Genomic DNA, 17,063 nt, shown 5'->3' on the forward strand with positions numbered 1-17,063 from the left:
TGTAGATAGATGACTTTGAGAACCAGATTGTCAGTATATCTGCCCCTGGACCTTTTGGCATGCCAGAAAAGCCACTAAACTTTGATATAACCTAGGAGAAAGGGAAGGGACACCAAATTACCTAAGATGAAGGTCTTGGTAGAAGAGCAGGGGCTCAAGATAGAAATTAAGTTGAATTATAGGAGAATAAAGTTCCATTTCCTACATGCCCGAGTTTGTGCTCTAATATTCTCAAACTTGCTCCATTTGTATAACAGGTACACCACGGGACTTAAAGAATAAGAGCTATATTTTAGGCTATATCCTCATTATTATTGGCCATATTTCAAATAACAATTGAAAATAAAGAGCAATTCCATGAACAAAGAATGACATAGTTGATATTTTTATCAATTTCAAATTAGAGTTCTTTCATTTTTCTGCTGCTCCCATTAATATTTCATTTCCTGGAAATTTTCTGTTATGTATCACTTCTTCTTTACCTTGATAGGGTCACTTTTCTTTCTGGGGTTCTTTGGAAAGTAAATGATGTCAAAAAGGTAAACAAATAATTTACTCTCTCTGGATCTCAAGGACCTTGTGTATAATAAAGGAAGTCAACTACACAAGTGCTTCTCAATTTTCATGTATGTATCCTGGAGATCTTGTTCAAACAAACACTGAGTTAGCAGGTCTGGAGTGGACCTGAGATTATACATTTTTATAGAGCTCCAAGCAGCTGTCGGTGCTGCTGGTGCAGGGATATCACTTTAAGTAGCAAGGGCCTAGTTGATCTCCACCATTCTTTTTCTTTGCATCTCTAGTTTATTTATGGGATATCATTCAACTGGCAAAATAAATATTTATTTAAACTGAGTTCTTCTGTGCCAAGAAATAAGCCAATTGAAGGGCACCACTTGTAACCCTTGAACACACACACACACACACACACACACACACACATATATATACATATATATGCATACTGCCACTTATTTTAATATTCTGTGGAGATATCCTCTCTCTCCTGGAACAATATAAGGTCACTTATGAATATATTAGAGTCTTATATTTTTATATTATTCATCATCCTATGCAAAAAAAATGGTGTGTTTCTAGTAGCAGGATTAATTAGGTAGGGGGTGAGAAGTTATGACTAAACCACTAAGTGAACGATGTGAGATTGATAAAAATATAAACAGTGATATGGATATTATTGCTGTGTCTATTTGAGTTTAGAGCCACAGAGAAAATAAGGCTGATCTGTGTCACATTAGACATTGGCAAATGGAATCATGGCATTGGGAATCATTTTGAGGAACACATATTTCTAATTTTTTCTGAGTAAGACACAAGTGAGAGCCTGTATCAGCTAGATTAAGCTGCTATATCTGCATATGTAATATATGTTTTATAGCTCACAGCAAGATTGATGTCACGTTTAAAGTTCCCAGACCTTATTTTCTTGGTTCTTTCCCAATGCTGCTCAGATTCATCCTAAGTGTCTCTGGGAATCTTTAGAGTCTTTTCGGTTTGTACTGAGAACTAAACCCTTAGAAGTGTCTTTTATTTCCCTTCCTTTCCATTCTGAATTGCTGTCGTGGGTTTCATCCTTATTGTTCCAGGTGGCAGGTAGCCACAGATGAATGTGGCAAATACTGTATTGTGCACTCCTACCTATCTCCTTGGTTCACCCCAGCCAGAGGTCGCCTGACAACAGTACCTTGTACAAGGGGATTCCTAGCTCTCTCATCCTAAGAGTGTGCTTGATAAGAAATGTTGAGGAGTTAATGCTCCAAGAATGAATATTAACCAATGAGAGATGGACTTGATTGCTAGGTCAACCCAGCTTCTTCAGGCTTCAGTGGGATAATTCTGAGACATGTTGTTACACGCAATTTCTCTGAGGCTCTCCAGAGGGATGGAGCCATAGCTGCCCACCATGGTAACACCTTATGGATGTACCTCTTATCAGTTTTCCCCCTTTCCTTGTCTCATTCTATCTACTCTCTCATTCATACTTTTAGGGACTGCCTACTAAATAACCAACTTGCTTCAGCAAGCCAACTCAAATCCTGGCTTCAGCATCCAGTTTTGGGAGAACCCAACCAAGGCAACGATCATTAAAATCTTAGCTGCCCCTGAGAGCAGCTTGCTCTGGGACTTCAGCAGGCATCCACAAGGTCAGAGCTGGGCTGGTGGCCCAACTGTTCTGTGCCCAAGAGCAATCTCTTAATTCTGGTCACTGACCTATTGCCTTCAACTGTTTCCCCACCTCTGCTTTCTGAGGCTGCCAAGTCCCCTTTGTATGTCCATTTTAGGGGGCTTCTCAGAGTTGTTTTGCCTATAATGGCCCTCACAGGACACTCCATTTGCATTCAGATTTTAGCATGGTCCCCTTAGGTTCATGCTGCACTTCCTGCCATACATGATTCTATAATCTAGTTTCCCTTCAGAAGTGAAAATAGTTGACACACACCATCTACAGAGCATGTTTTCAGAAAGAATTATCTGGTGGTGGTTCTGAGTAAAGTCTTGGTTTTCCACTCCACAGTGTAGGGTAATAATTATGAATGCGAAATCTGGAGTCAGACTTCCTAGGTTCAAATCTCAATTCTACTACTTGCTGGTTGTATGAGTGTGGGCAAAGGACTTAAACCTCTATGCACCCTTTGTTTCCTCCAGTGTAATATGGGGATGATAATATCATCAACCTCAAAATATTGTGAAGATAAAACATATTAAGATATGTAAAGCATTTAGGGTAAGCCCTCCATAAATGTTAATGATTATCTTAGTTAGAGTCCCTCCCCACCAAAATGGATCCTGAGATAAGGATTTCAAACGTAAATAATTTATTTTGGAAGTGATTGAGAGAAATCTTGGTGAGAAAGCAAGGAAAGGAGGACAAGTCAGTTACCATTGTGGGCAACTGAAGGTCAATCATACTGGGGAACTGGGACACAGTGTAGATTATGCCTCAGAGTTTTTCCAACTAAGGTGCCCAACTGCCCTGGTTTGCATGGGTCTGCGGGGTTTCCTGGGATATGAAACTTTCAGTGGTGAAACCAAGACAGTCCTGGGAAAACTGGGATGATTTGGTCAATCTAAAAAGGAGGAATATTTATGCACCAGTTGTCTATACTTCATTCATTGAAGACTGATTCCAGAAGTGTTAGCTTTCTGACACTTCCAGGTTATCAACCATGTGGGCTGGATAAGTACCTGTGACAAGGGTTACAGATGTTTACCCTAAGTAATCTTTGACCTCTATAGGTGAGTAGGAGAAGATATGGGTGGACACCAACAGCTCTTATTGTACCCAACTCTTTCTACAACACCCCTCTCCCCTCCTGGCATATTTGGGAGAGCGTGGTGGAGGCTTGGGATAAGGAATACTGTCTCTTAAACTTGCTCTCTTTTTCTATTGGCTTAGAAAACATGGAAGCACTTGCATTTCTAAATAATCAATGATAAAATTCCCCTAGGCCTCAATGTCCTCTCCTGTAAACCAAGAGTAGGATTGGATGATCTCTTAAAGGCCCCTCTATCTCTGTATAGATTTCTTACTTAAGCATTCATCAAAATTATTTTATACTTCCGTAAAGATACTTTCAGGTTCACAATGTTCAAAAATATAGAGTATATTCATTGTTTAATCAAAATGTGTGTCCATTGCTGAGAAATTCAAAGAATCCTGTCATCCTTGAGAAGTAAATCATAGTCATCAGAAGCTTCTGTAATTAAGTTTATTATAGAGAGTACAATATAATTTACATCTGCAAACTCTGAACTAACTAAAGTAATGGGATGTCAATTTTTATAAAGTACTCAGTGAAGGAACTTTGGTTGAAACAGCAGTAATATAAATGAGGGCCTATTAAGGTCTGCATGTCAGACCAAAGGAGTTATAGAGCTGCTATTGACAGTGTGAACAAGACAACTGAGGATGGAAAGCTAGTCAATCAAGTAAATATTTGTATTTTAAGAAATGGTTCAGGAATATCCTTTCTGAAATGGGCCAAGAAAATTTCTGAGTAATAGACCATTTATTCTCATTCTATCCTTATTCTTCCCAGCCCCCAGCCCACTGCAGTAGATTCAGGTATGCTAACAGGTTTTCTGATTATACTCTGAGGTAGTATAAAGTTAAAAACAGGTATGTCTGGACATTATTTTTATTGTAGCAACTAAGACTCAAATATGCTCACTCCTAGAACAATTACTGGTTAAGAGGTAGGGGAATGCCACAATTGTCTGAGATCAATCACAATTCATTGCCTGGGGCTACATATTGTCAAATGGTTAAAAACAAGACTCTATAAGCATAGAATGAACACATGTCAAAGGTAACTCCTTAATGAGGGAGCCATCAAAATAGTAAAGCTGATTAAAGTTGGTTAGGAGAAAGTAATAGGTAGGGTGAAAGAATGCTAAAATGTAATTGCTAAATTACTTACAACACTTATTTATTAACAAGTGTTATAGGACTATAGCACTGCAACCTTAGTGGTTATATTTTTTTACCAGACAGAAATTCCTTGCAAATTATTAATGCTCTAGAAATTAATATGTACCTTTATAGAGTCAAGAGTAAATTGTAAATCAAATAAATGTATACTTCCTTAGAGAATTAGATACTCTTTCGTTGAGCCTATTAGCCATTGAAAGAAAGGAAGTCATTATTTTGCCTTATTTCCAAGATTGGGATCCTTTTTTTTTTTTTTTTGATAGCACATAGATAAAGGAATCCAACTGAGGTTTTCCTAGCAAAGATGAAGGAGGAAATGTTTGTTGGGAGGCAATCAATAGTGCCTGCCACAAATCTTTTATTTCAAATGACTAAATACCATTAGGTGGTTAAAATTTTTTTTTTCTAGACCATTATCTTAAACAAGGACAACCATATCAAGCCCTATCAGACTGTTAACATTATATCTTCTATTCTGAGTGTTATTAAAATGTTCTACTTTGAGTGGTATTTCAGTGCCACTAGGACTAATTTTTATTGATATTTCAGTCTAGGTTCTAATTTTGAATGGATATACAGATTTCTTTACTCAATTTCCTTAAAGTAAAGCATTGTCACTGATGAAATGATTATGATAACAGGGGGCATTTTCTTGATTTTCTCCAGAGGGTGTTTCCTATTTGTGATTTGTTTTCTCTGAAGATAATCCTTGAAATATATCTTGAAGAAGAGATTGCTTCTTTCTTTCCACAAGCTTATCTATATGGGAAACTAAATCCCAATGACACTGAAGTTTCCTAGTGTCCTCGTCTGTATAGGCTTGTTTGTTTTTCTTTGGTTATTATTATTTTTTCCTATAGAGCTAGTAAAACCAGAGCTCTATTTCAAGACTACCTGGGAATTCCACAGGGAACATTTTGATCTGAAGGAAAAGCAAAGCTTGCCTCTTATTTCAAATGGCTCAGACAGAACTGGGATGCTAGTTAAAAGAAGCAATGCATTCACAAATCCATCAACGTGATACATCACATTAATAAAGAAAAGGACAAGAACCATTTGATCTTCTCAATAGATGCAGAAAAAGCATTTGACAAAATACAGCATGCACCCTTTCTTGATTAAAACTCTCCATAGTGTAGGGATAGAGGGAACACATCTCAATATCATAAAAGCCATCTACAAAAAGCCCACAGGGAATATCATTCTCAATGGGGAAAAACTAAGCTTTTCCCCTAAGGTCAGGAACACGACAGGGATGCCCACTTTCACCACTGCTGTTCAACCTAGTACTAGAAGTCCTAGCCTCAGCAATCAGACAACAAAGAGAAATAAAAGGCGTCCAAATTGGCAAAGAAGAAGTCAAACTCTCACTCTTCACAGATGGCATGATACTCTATGTAGAAAACCCAAAAGACTCCACCCCAAAGTTGCTAGAACTCACAGAGCAATTCAGCAAAGTAGCAGGATATAAATAAAATCAGTGCACAGAAATCAGTGGCATTTCTATACACTAACAATGAGACAGAAGAATGAGAAATTAAGGAATCCATCTCATTGACAATTGCACCCCAAACCATAAGATACCTAGGAATAAACCTAACCAAAGAGGTAAAGGATCTGTACTCTGAAAACCATAAAACACTGATGACAGAAATTGAGGAAGACACAAAGAAATGGGAAAATGTTCCATGCTCATGGATTGGAAGAATAAATATAGTTAAAATGTCTACGCTACCCAAAACAATCTACACATTCAATGCAATCCCTATCAAAATACCATTGACATTTTTCACAGGGCTGGAACAAATAATCCTAAAATTTGTATGGAACCAGAAAAGACCTCGAATAGCCAGAGGAATGTTGAGAAAGAAAACCAAAGCTGGTGGCATCACAATGCCCGACATTGAGCTATATTACAAAGCTGTGATCATCAAGACAGTATGGTACTGACACAAAAACAGACACATAGATCAATGGAACAGAGTAGAGAACCCAGAAATGGACCCTCGCCTCTATGGTCAACTAATCTTCAACAAAGCATGAAAGAATATCCAATGGAAAAAGGACGGTCTCTTCAACAAATTGTGCTGGGAAAATTAGACAGCCACATGTAGAAGAATGGACCATTTTCTTACACCACATACAAAGGTAAACTCAAAATGGATGAAAGGCCTAAATGTGAGACAGGAACCCATCAAAATCCTAGAGGAGAACACAGGCAGCAATCTATTTGACCTTGGCTGCAGAAACTTCTTGCTAGACACATCCCCAAAGGCAAGGGAAACAAAAGCACAAAAGGAACTATTTGGACTTCATCAAGAGTAAAAGTGTCTGCACAGCAAAGGAAACAGTCAACAAACTATAAGGCAACCTGCAGAATGGGAGGAGATATTTGCAAATGACATATCAGATAAAGGGCTAGTATCCAAGATCTACAAAGAACTTATTAAACTCAATACCCAATAAATAATCCAGTCAAGAAATGGGCAGAAAACATGAACAGACATTTCTCCAAAGAAGACATAGAAATGGCCAACAGACACATGAAAAAATGCTCCACATCACTTGGCATCAGGGAAATACAAGTCAAAACCACAATGAGATGTCACCACATGCCAGTCAGAATGGCTAAAATTAACAAGTCAGGAAACAACAAATATTGGGGAGGATATGGAGAAAGGAGAACGCTTTTTAAAAATTTTATTTATGTATTTATTTTTTATTTTTTAAATTAAAATAGTTATTTTATTGTTTTTTATGCATTTTTTATTGGAGTTCTATTTGCCAACATATAGTATAAGACCCAGTGCTTATCCCACCAAGTGCCCTCCTCAGTGCCTGTCACCTAGTCACCCCATCCTCCTGCCCACCTCCCCTTCCACTATCCCTTGTTCATTTCCCAGAGTTAAGAGTCTCTCATGTTTTGTCACCCTCTCTGATTTTTCCCACTCATTTTCTCTGCTTTCCCCTATAAAAAAATAAATTTTTTAAAATTCAGTTTGCCAACATGTAGTATAACACCCAGTGCTTATTGAATCCTTTTACACTGCTGGTGGGAATGCAAGCTGGTACAGCCACTCTGGAAAACAGTATGGAGTTTCCTCAAGAAGTTAAAAATAGAGCTATCCTACGACCCAGTAATTGTACTATTAGGTATTTACCCCTATAATACAAATGTAGTAATCCGAAGGGGCACGTGCACCCCAATGTTCATAGCAGTAATGTCCGCAATAGCTAAAATGTGAAAGGAAATGAGATATTCATCGACAGATGAATGGATAAAGAAGATGGAATATTAGCCATCAAAAAGAACAAATACCACTTACATTGACATGGATGGAACTGGAGGGTATTATGTTGACTGAAATAAGTCAATCAGAGAAAGACAATTATATGGTTTCACTCATATGTGGAACATAAGAAACAGATCAGAGGATCATAGGGTAAAGGACAGAAAACTGAATGGGAAGTCATCAGAGAGGGAGAAAAACCATGAGAGATTCTTAACTATAGGAAACAAACTGAAGATTGAAAGAGGAGAGGTGGGTGGGTGGATGGGATAATTGGGTGATGGGCATTAAGGAGGGCACATGATGTGATGAGCGCTGGATGTTATAATATGCAATTGATAAATCATTCTACATGACATCTGAAACTAAGTATGTACTTTATGTTGGCTAATTGAATTTAAGTAGAAAAAAAAGAAGCCAATGCAGCCATACATTCCATTTGGGATAAGATTCACTGTTAAGGAATTTGTCTTATGGTAAAGATTGGAAATAGCAGCTGTTTATAATTAAACAGGTGACTCGTAATTTCATTTGCAAGTGAGTCATGACACATGGATTTTATGGAAGCTACATGAGAAACAAGTCTTATGCTTAGCATTTCCTTTATTGTACCTCTTGGGTTTGTCATTCTATTTTTGTTGCTGTTTAACAAATAAGATTATAACAAATGAAAATTCAAATTTTGTTTCAAAAGCCAAAAACCAGTTAACATTTTTAGAAGGGCAACACAGACAGCGACTCTAACCTAAAATGATATTTTGTGTTCACAAGCTAGGTAAATTTTATTTTTTCAGTGATAGGAAGAGCTAGAAAACCCAGTTTCTGCATTTAATTGAATTCTTCCTGAGGATGTTTATTGTGTCTTTTATGGTTGAGCCTTCCTGATTAGGCCAGGTGAGGAGAAATGTAAAGAATAAAAGAGTAAAGGATTTAGGATTATCTTGGCAGGGCCATAATAGTAAAGAAGGAGTTCACCTGAAGAAATAGTTTCACAACTAGCCAATATGAAGAGAAATGAATGTTTAATATTTCAAGGTCTGATTTCTTTTTATTACAAATATGAAAAAACGTATTATAAACTTAAAACTCTCAACTTCAACTCTTCTATTTTGGTTTTCTAACATTTTACTTTAAGACATGTACTTTTTATTTTTTTTTATTTTTATTTTTTAAGACATGTACTTTTTAAAGGAAAGTATTAATTTGATGTGACATGTAGGGGAAAAGGATCCATTTTAATACATTCCTTTATAAACAGAGTCATAAAATGACAATGTCTTTCCTACTTCCTTATTTCATCATTTATGAAAATACTGTTTTTATTTTTTTCCAGATCCTTTTGTAGTCCCAGTCCCATGCCTACATGTAGGTACTTTGTTTTAGGATGCACATCAAAGAAGATACAGTTTGTAATCTGCTTTCTCCAATACTATATCATAATTGCCACAATTATTTGAAGTAGCAGTCTCACTATCTGGTAATTTGCATTAATAGTTTGATTATCTGTTAGACATTTATGATTTTTTTAAATTAATTTTTATTGGCGTTCAATTTACCCACCCCCAGCAGAAGAAGACAGTTAATTAAAATTCGAGCAGAACTAAATGATATCGAGACCAAAAGAACTGTGGAACAGATCAACAATTTACCAACATACAGAAAAACACCCAGTGCTCATCCCGTCAAGTGTCCGCCTCAGTGCCCGTCACCCATTCCCCTCCAACACCCGCCCTCCTCCCCTTCCACCACCCCTAGTTCGTTTCCCAGAGTTAGGAGTCTTTATGTTCTGTCTCCCTTCCTGATATTTCCCAACATTTCTTTTCCCTTCCTTTATATTCCCTTTCACTATTATTTATATTCCCCAAATGAATGACATTTATGATTTTAACTATTTTTAGTGCTGTAAGAAAAACTCATATGTAAAGATTTTTTTTCTATTTAATTTTATTTGTTATTTGGCAGCTATATTAGTCAGGATAGGCTGGGTTATGTTTCAGTGATAAGTTGACCTCCAAATATGGCTTAATAAAATAATGACTTGTTTCTCATTCATGCTGCATGTTCATCATGAGTCAATGAGGTCAGGGCACACAGTCCTCAGGGACCTAGTCTAATAGAGATTTCACAATATTGTAGCTGCCATCTGCAACATGTGTCAAGGTCAATTATCATGGCAAAGGAAGAGATCCTGGAAATGTATGCCCAGACTTTTCACTGCATCTACCTGGAAGTGACACATGTCCCTCTATTCACAACAGATTCTAAATAGCAGGGTGTTGGAAAGGGAAGAAAGATTATTTTCTTAGAACGAATTCCTGATCTGTTGAAATTCTTTGGTCAAAGGAGACATATATGTACTTTTGGAAACTTCTTTGCAGAGTGCATCACAAAGAAAAATGTTTTTCTTTGTGGGGCTGGTGGTATAGAGTGATGGCAAAGAGCATGTGCTGGGGTCTGCGGCATAGCTGTTTCTGTCCTGACATTTAGTGGCTACATGTTCTTGGGCAAATTAGTCTTTCTAACCCTCAGTTTCCTAATTTGCAATAAGGGTGTGATTTTATCTATTGCACTTGTTTAGGATTAAATGAAAAATTATGTAAAATGTTGGCACAGTGTGTCAAGCCTATGTTAACTGTTCAATAAATGGTAAATATTACGGTTTACCACTTTTCATTTTGTTTTTCATCATGAATACATATTTTCTAATTTTATATGTATCAAATATGAAACATTTTAAGTTTAGATTATTTAGTGGGTTCAATAATTGATGGGTTTAGATGTGGTAATTGTCAATGCTTTTAAAGCAATGAGGCGAGGGATCAGATCTTTTCCCTAGTCATAGTGGATCTGACAAGGAGACTCTGGTTTCTGATCACCACACTCAGAATTACCTCTTCTTTAATCCTAATTGATGGTGAGAGCATAGAAAGAAGAGAGTGTACCGTGTTATCAAGATTCTAGCTCTTATTTATAAGACTAAGCCCTTATGTATGTATGGATGCAGGTTTTGAGAATCCCATTCTTGAGATCTAGAGGCAAAATTGGGTGTCATGATGCAGATGGGAAGAGATGGATAGTGTTTTATAGACTGTAGTATTAAAAACATGAAATCATTCGTTTTATATTTTTCACAAAGGCACCAAACAATTTTTTTCATTTTAACAGTTTTTATTTAAAGTCATATATAAGATTAGACTTTATTCCTGCATCTTCTCAATTGTTTCTTCCTTATATTTGCCCTCTTCCTTTCCTACTTGGTGAGATTTGGTTTTACCTTCAAGGATTTTTTTTTTGTGGTCTTTGTCCAGATTTAGTCTAGTGATAACCACCTTGTTAGGATGAATGCCCACATGGACAGTTGTGTCAGTCACCTTTCTTGCTGTACTGTTTCAGTGTAGATGACACATTTCTTCCTGAAAAACCTAGACTACTTTGCCAATTTGCTGACCTTTGTAGTGTCCTTGCACAACCTATACTTCATCATCTTTTCAGATGGGTATTGATTGAACGTTTTACTTCTGTCTCAGCTCTTTGGAAAGAGGGAAAGACATAATCTTCCTGTGAATGCAGGAAGGTACATTGAAATAGATTTTGTGGTTCTTGCTCTGGTCAGAAGTCACAAAGGGATCGAACTTCATTTCGGTTGCTGGCATTTCAGGGATGGTTGCCAACAATTTCCTACTTAAATGTTTCCTTGTAATTTTATCAAATAGGCTTTATTTATATGATATGCCATCTGATACTGAACAAATGTTAATGTTCTTTTTATTTGATGGTACTAATAAACATGTTTAAAAATATTTTTGAGGGCTTTTTATGTAATCTTGTTGTACCAGGTGCTCTGGCATATAAAACTTATGATTCTTACCAAAAATAAATATATCATAGAGCTCTGGAGATAAATATCTATGGATACAGATAACTCTTATTAACAGTGTGATAGGATAAGGGCCAAAGTAAAGAAGAAATGTATGGCCCTGAGCACATAAGAATTGGCTGATTTTACCTGGATGTTTTGGAGAATCTTCAGGAAGGAGAGACTTTTGAATTGGGCCTTGAAACATGAAGAATGTTTCAACGGTGAAGCAGGAAAAAGTACATAACAGAAAAAGAGAACAAAAGGAGCAAAGACACAGAGGGGAAAAGACCTGTTGTTTGTATCCTTTTCTATAGGCATTTGGAAGTCAAGAGAAGATTTTGAGTAGGAAACTGACATAATTTGATCAATGTTCCAGCCATATGGAGGCTGAATTAGATGGGAGAAAAAGAGGTAAGAGAATACCATTCAGAGGCTCTTGTGACAGTCCAGGAAAGAAGAGTGAGAGAAAGACAGGTTTCTAAAAATTAAATTCTTAAACTTTAATTCCAGTATAGTTAACATAGTGTTATGTTAGTTTCAGGATAGTAATTCAGCACTTCCATACATCACCCCGTGCTCAGCACGACAAATGCCCTCCTTAATCCCCACCACTTACTTCATCCATCACCCTACCCCCTTACCTCTGGTAACCATCAGTTTGTTTTCTATACTTAAGAGTCTGTTTCTTGGTTTGTCTGTCTGACTCTCTTTTTTTCCCTTTGTTAATCTGTTTTGTTTCTTAAATGCCACATATGAGAGAAATAATAAATTTGTCTTTCTCTGACTTATTTTGCTTTGCATTATATTCTTTTTTAAGGTCTTATTTTTTTTATTAATAAATTAATTTTTTATTGGTGTTCAATTTACCAACATACAGAATAACACCCAGTGCTCATCCCGTCAAGTGTCCCCCTCAGTGCCCGTCACCCATTCACCCCCACCCCCCACCCTCCTCCCCTTCCACCACCCCTAGTTCGTTTCCCAGAGTTAGGAGTCTTCATGTTCTGTCTCCCTTTCTGATATTTTCCACACATTTCTTCTCCCTTCCCTTATATTCCCTTTCACTATTATTTATATTCCCCAAATGAATGAGAACATACAATGTCCTTCTCCGATTGACTTACTTCACTCAGCATAATACCCTCCAGTTCCATCCACGTTGAAGCAAATGGTGGGTATTTGTCGTTTCTAATGGCTGAGTAATATTCCATTGCTGATAGGACAGGTTTGCCAGCACTAATGAAAGCATTGGCTTTGGCAAGGTAAAAGGCATGGCTCTATGATTTGGTATAACAAGCAGAAGATGGATGAAGATAGAGAGAGATGAATTCATAAGGCAGAGCTCTATTTTACAAGAAGCAAGTATTAATTTTTCAATTTAAAATAATAATTACAACATAAAGTAATTTTAGACAACGAGGTTTCTACAGAAGTATACAGAACTTGTGGCTCAGATCTAAAAGTAACATTCTTTTGGCGTTTAGAAAGTCTAGATTTACAGTAGAACCTATTGATACAATGACATATATTTCCTCTAGCTGTGCTTGGCAGCCTAGAAGCTGGGATGGAGAAATGATTGGAGGAATTTATCTGAAGTTGAGATTCCATAAAGTAGATGCAGCAGAAACTCAGATGCATTGATTAATCTAGATAGCTGATAAGGGCAAAACTGAGGTTTTTGCACATGACATCCAAGTTGGGTAACCTGCAGTTCCTTTAAGCTGTCACACAATAGGGAATTCCTACACCACATGCCTTACTTTTTAACGTTGTTCTATCCTGTCCTCTCTTCTTTGGTTACCACCTTGACTCTTCATCTTTTTTCATTCTCACTACTTTTTAAGAATACACTGATGTGAGTAACAGAAAATTCTCACTCAATTGGGTAAAGAAAAAGGAAATGTATTATCTCATATGAAAGGAAATGTATTCTCCTATAAGAAGAAATGTATTAAATCACATAACTGGCAGTGCCAAGATAGGGAGGCTCCAGGGTTGCTTGATTTGGCACCTTTGTCATCATTAATTCAAATTCTTAACACCTTCTTTTCCTGAGTCTTCAATGTTGACATTATCACCAGGCTGAGAAAGATGAGAGGAAAGAGACTATGTCATCCTGTGGCACTTTCTAAAGAGTAAGAAACCTTTTCAGTGGTGCCCAAGCAGGCCTCCCCTCAAGAATCATTGACCAAAATTAGGTCACATGTCTGTTTTTGAACCAATCTCTGTCAAAGGGAATAGGATTATCCTGAGATCACACAGATCTTACCTTGGAGTCGGTCAGTAGTGCTCACTTCCCCTGAAGAACATGGCTGCATGGGGCAGGGTGGATCCCAGAACAAAATTGAAGTTCTACAATGAAAGAAGATGGGAAAAAAGAATCTTGTATACAAAAGCAATATTTATTACTCTTTCATTTTCAATTTGAAGCTTTGCATATTTGCCCTGAGAAGAAAACAGTAGTCCCTGTCATCTGGCAGCTGGCCTGATATGATACCATCAGCTGGGCCTTGGTGTTATTGTAAGCTGGCTGGGCACTCACAACTGAGCTATGGTGTTTTCTTGTTGAATATAAAATATTACCTGAACGTCAACATAAGATGAGGCTGCTCAGTGGTCACAGTTAATCAAAACATAAACAAGATCACTTTATAATCAGGTTTGAACACAGATAAAACATGACCATTGCCCAACCCACCAAAATGAACCAACATGTTCCTCTTCCTGCTGATCTGAATGACTATTGCTTCTTTACCAATCACAGCTTTAGTTTTATTCTAATCCTCCCTCTTTCTGCATAAGATTTATTAAAACAGTAAGTTTATTTTCATGTGTGGTGTAAGAAAATGGTCCATTCTTCTACATGTGGCTGTCTAATTTTCCCAGCACAATTTGTTGAAGAGACTGTCCTTTTTCCATTGGATATTCTTTCATGCTATGTTGAAGATTAGTTGACCATAGAGGCGAGGGTCCATTTCTGGGTTCTCTACTCTGTTCCATTGATCTATGTGTCTGTTTTTGTGTCAGTACCATACTGTCTTGATGATCACAGCTTTGTAATATAGCTCAATGTCTGGCATTGTGATGCCACCAGCTTTGGTTTTCTTTCTCAACATTCCTCTGGCTATTCGAGGTCTTTTCTGGTTCCATACAAATTTTAGGATTATTTGTTCCAGCCCTGTGAAAAATGTCAATGGTATTTTGATAGGGATTGCATTGAATGTGTAGATTGTTTTGGGTAGCGTAGACATTTTAACTATATTTATTCTTCCAATCCATGAGCATGGAACATTTTCCCATTTCTTTGTGTCTTCCTCAATTTCTGTCATCAGTGTTTTATGGTTTTCAGAGTACAGATCCTTTACCTCTTTGGTTAGGTTTATTCCTAGGTATCTTATGGTTTGGGGTGCAATTGTCAATGAGATGGATTCCTTAATTTCTCATTCTTCTGTCTCATTGTTAGTGTATAGAAATGCCACTGATTTCTGTGCACTGATTTTATTTATATCCTGCTACTTTGCTGAATTGCTCTGTGAGTTCTAGCAACTTTGGGGTGGAGTCTTTTGGGTTTTCTACATAGAGTATCATGCCATCTGTGAAGAGTGAGAGTTTGACTTCTTCTTTGCCAATTTGGACGCCTTTTATTTCTCTTTGTTGTCTGATTGCTGAGGCTAGGACTTCTAGTACTAGGTTGAACAGCAGTGGTGAAAGTGGGCATCCCTGTCATGTTCCTGACCTTAGGGGAAAAGCTTAGTTTTTCCCCATTGAGAATGATATTCCCTGTGGGCTTTTTGTAGATGGCTTTTATGATATTGAGATGTGTTCCCTCTATCCCTACACTATGGAGAGTTTTAATCAAGAAAGGGTGCATGCTGTATTTTGTCAAATGCTTTTTCTGTATCTATTGAGAGGATCATATAGTTCTTGTACTTTCTTTTATTAATGTAGTGTATCATACTGATTGATTTGTGGATGTTGAACCACCCTTGCAGCCCAGGAAAAATACTTGCAGCCCAGGAATAATCACAATATACTGGTCGTAATCCAAGCTGAAATAACCACTATAGAAAACAGTATGGACTTTCCTCAAAAAGTTAAAAATAGAGATACCTATGCCCCAGCACTTGTACTACTAGATATTTACCCCAAGGATACAAACATAGTGATCTAAAAGGGCACCTGCACCCCAATGTTATAGGAGCAACTAATACTACACTATATATTAATTAATTAAATTTAAATAAAATAAAACATTAAATCATAGAATTACTCCTGCTTCCTGAAAGCAATCAATCTAGAGCAAAGTTTTGCTTCTTGAAACCCTCCTTCAAAGCACCTGTCACAGGCCAATTCCTATGATAAATCTTTTCTAGTATCCTCTCACTGACATTCCCCATGGTGATTTTTCTCACTGCAATGAGTACTAAACTGAGCTTGTTTAATTTTATGTGTGTTCCTGGTGGTCTTTTTCTGGAATGAAGCCTAATTTCATTCTGGTATAGACTTCTTTTGGCCATAATTCTCATGTGGACCTCAGCTGTGCTACCATAGGGTGGTTTTGAGGAATCACTGCTCTGAATTGTGGACTCTAAGTTTATCCTATCACTCTGCTTGCCATGGCCCCAAGAATTGACTGGTCATATAGAGAGACAAAGGAGGTCAGGATACATTTGACATAATGGAGGAATCATGGGTAGGATTGAGGGCATAGGATTCTTGAATGAATTCACATGATCACTTATAATAGTGTGTAGCACACAGAAAATGCTCTAGAAAATTTATGCCTCATTATTATATTTGTTACTATTATTACCACTATAATAATAATGGCAAATGCTAATTCAGTTTTTATTAAAAAGTGAAAGAAGTTGAAGGTAATTGGTATGGCCACAGATGGAGATTTTAAATAAATCATCGTCCCAGGGCCAGATGATGAGATATGGTGTTTTTATGCTTGTGGATTGCTAAACTGTATTTGAAGAATAGTCAAGGAACTGGGTGAGCATCTAGGTTAGGTTATCTCAGAATCAAACCCTGAAAATAATTTTAGTGTAACAGTTTATGTGGGAGATAATCCCAGGAAACGCTGATAAGGAAATGACACAGAGAAGGAAACCTTTAAATAAAGGGTGTATTAATAAACAAGTTATTGGTGTGGGTAAATGGGGCCCAGTCCTGCTGGAGACCTCTGGGAGACTGCAATGAGTATGCCTCAGAGATATTTTGCTTGAGGGGAAGGAAAGCTGGAGTATTTATCCATCAAACCCCATTCTTCCTCAGTTGAGGATTGCTCCCAGAGAGGCATTAACTCCTTGGCATTTCTACATTTTGGCATGTTCCTGCAGCCAGAAGAATCCCTTAGACAGAGTCACATAGTTGGTACTTGTAGTGAAGTTTGGTAGAATATGAGTAGAGAGTGTCTACTATAGCATTTCATGAGCTAGATGAGTCATTACTACTTTTT

The 17,063-nt window shown here is 37.2% G+C and overlaps 1 protein-coding gene and 1 pseudogene across 2 annotated transcripts in view; both read right to left on the reverse strand.

The window, feature by feature from the left end:
- Positions 1 to 17,063, reverse strand: part of RPS6KA3 (ribosomal protein S6 kinase A3) — a 1,133,953-nt gene that overhangs the window by 453,813 nt on the left and 663,077 nt on the right. For both annotated transcript variants that reach the window (XM_072744446.1, XM_072744453.1), the window contains exon 6: positions 13,869 to 13,951. The gene's annotated coding sequence lies outside the window, so the exon portion shown is untranslated. The remainder of the gene's footprint in view (positions 1 to 13,868; positions 13,952 to 17,063) is intronic.
- On the reverse strand, positions 10,938 to 11,378 carry LOC112919080 (large ribosomal subunit protein uL24-like; annotated as a pseudogene).

The sequence above is a fragment of the Vulpes vulpes genome, chromosome X (genome assembly GCF_048418805.1).
Source record: "Vulpes vulpes isolate BD-2025 chromosome X, VulVul3, whole genome shotgun sequence".
Classification (NCBI taxonomy): domain Eukaryota; kingdom Metazoa; phylum Chordata; class Mammalia; order Carnivora; family Canidae; genus Vulpes; species Vulpes vulpes.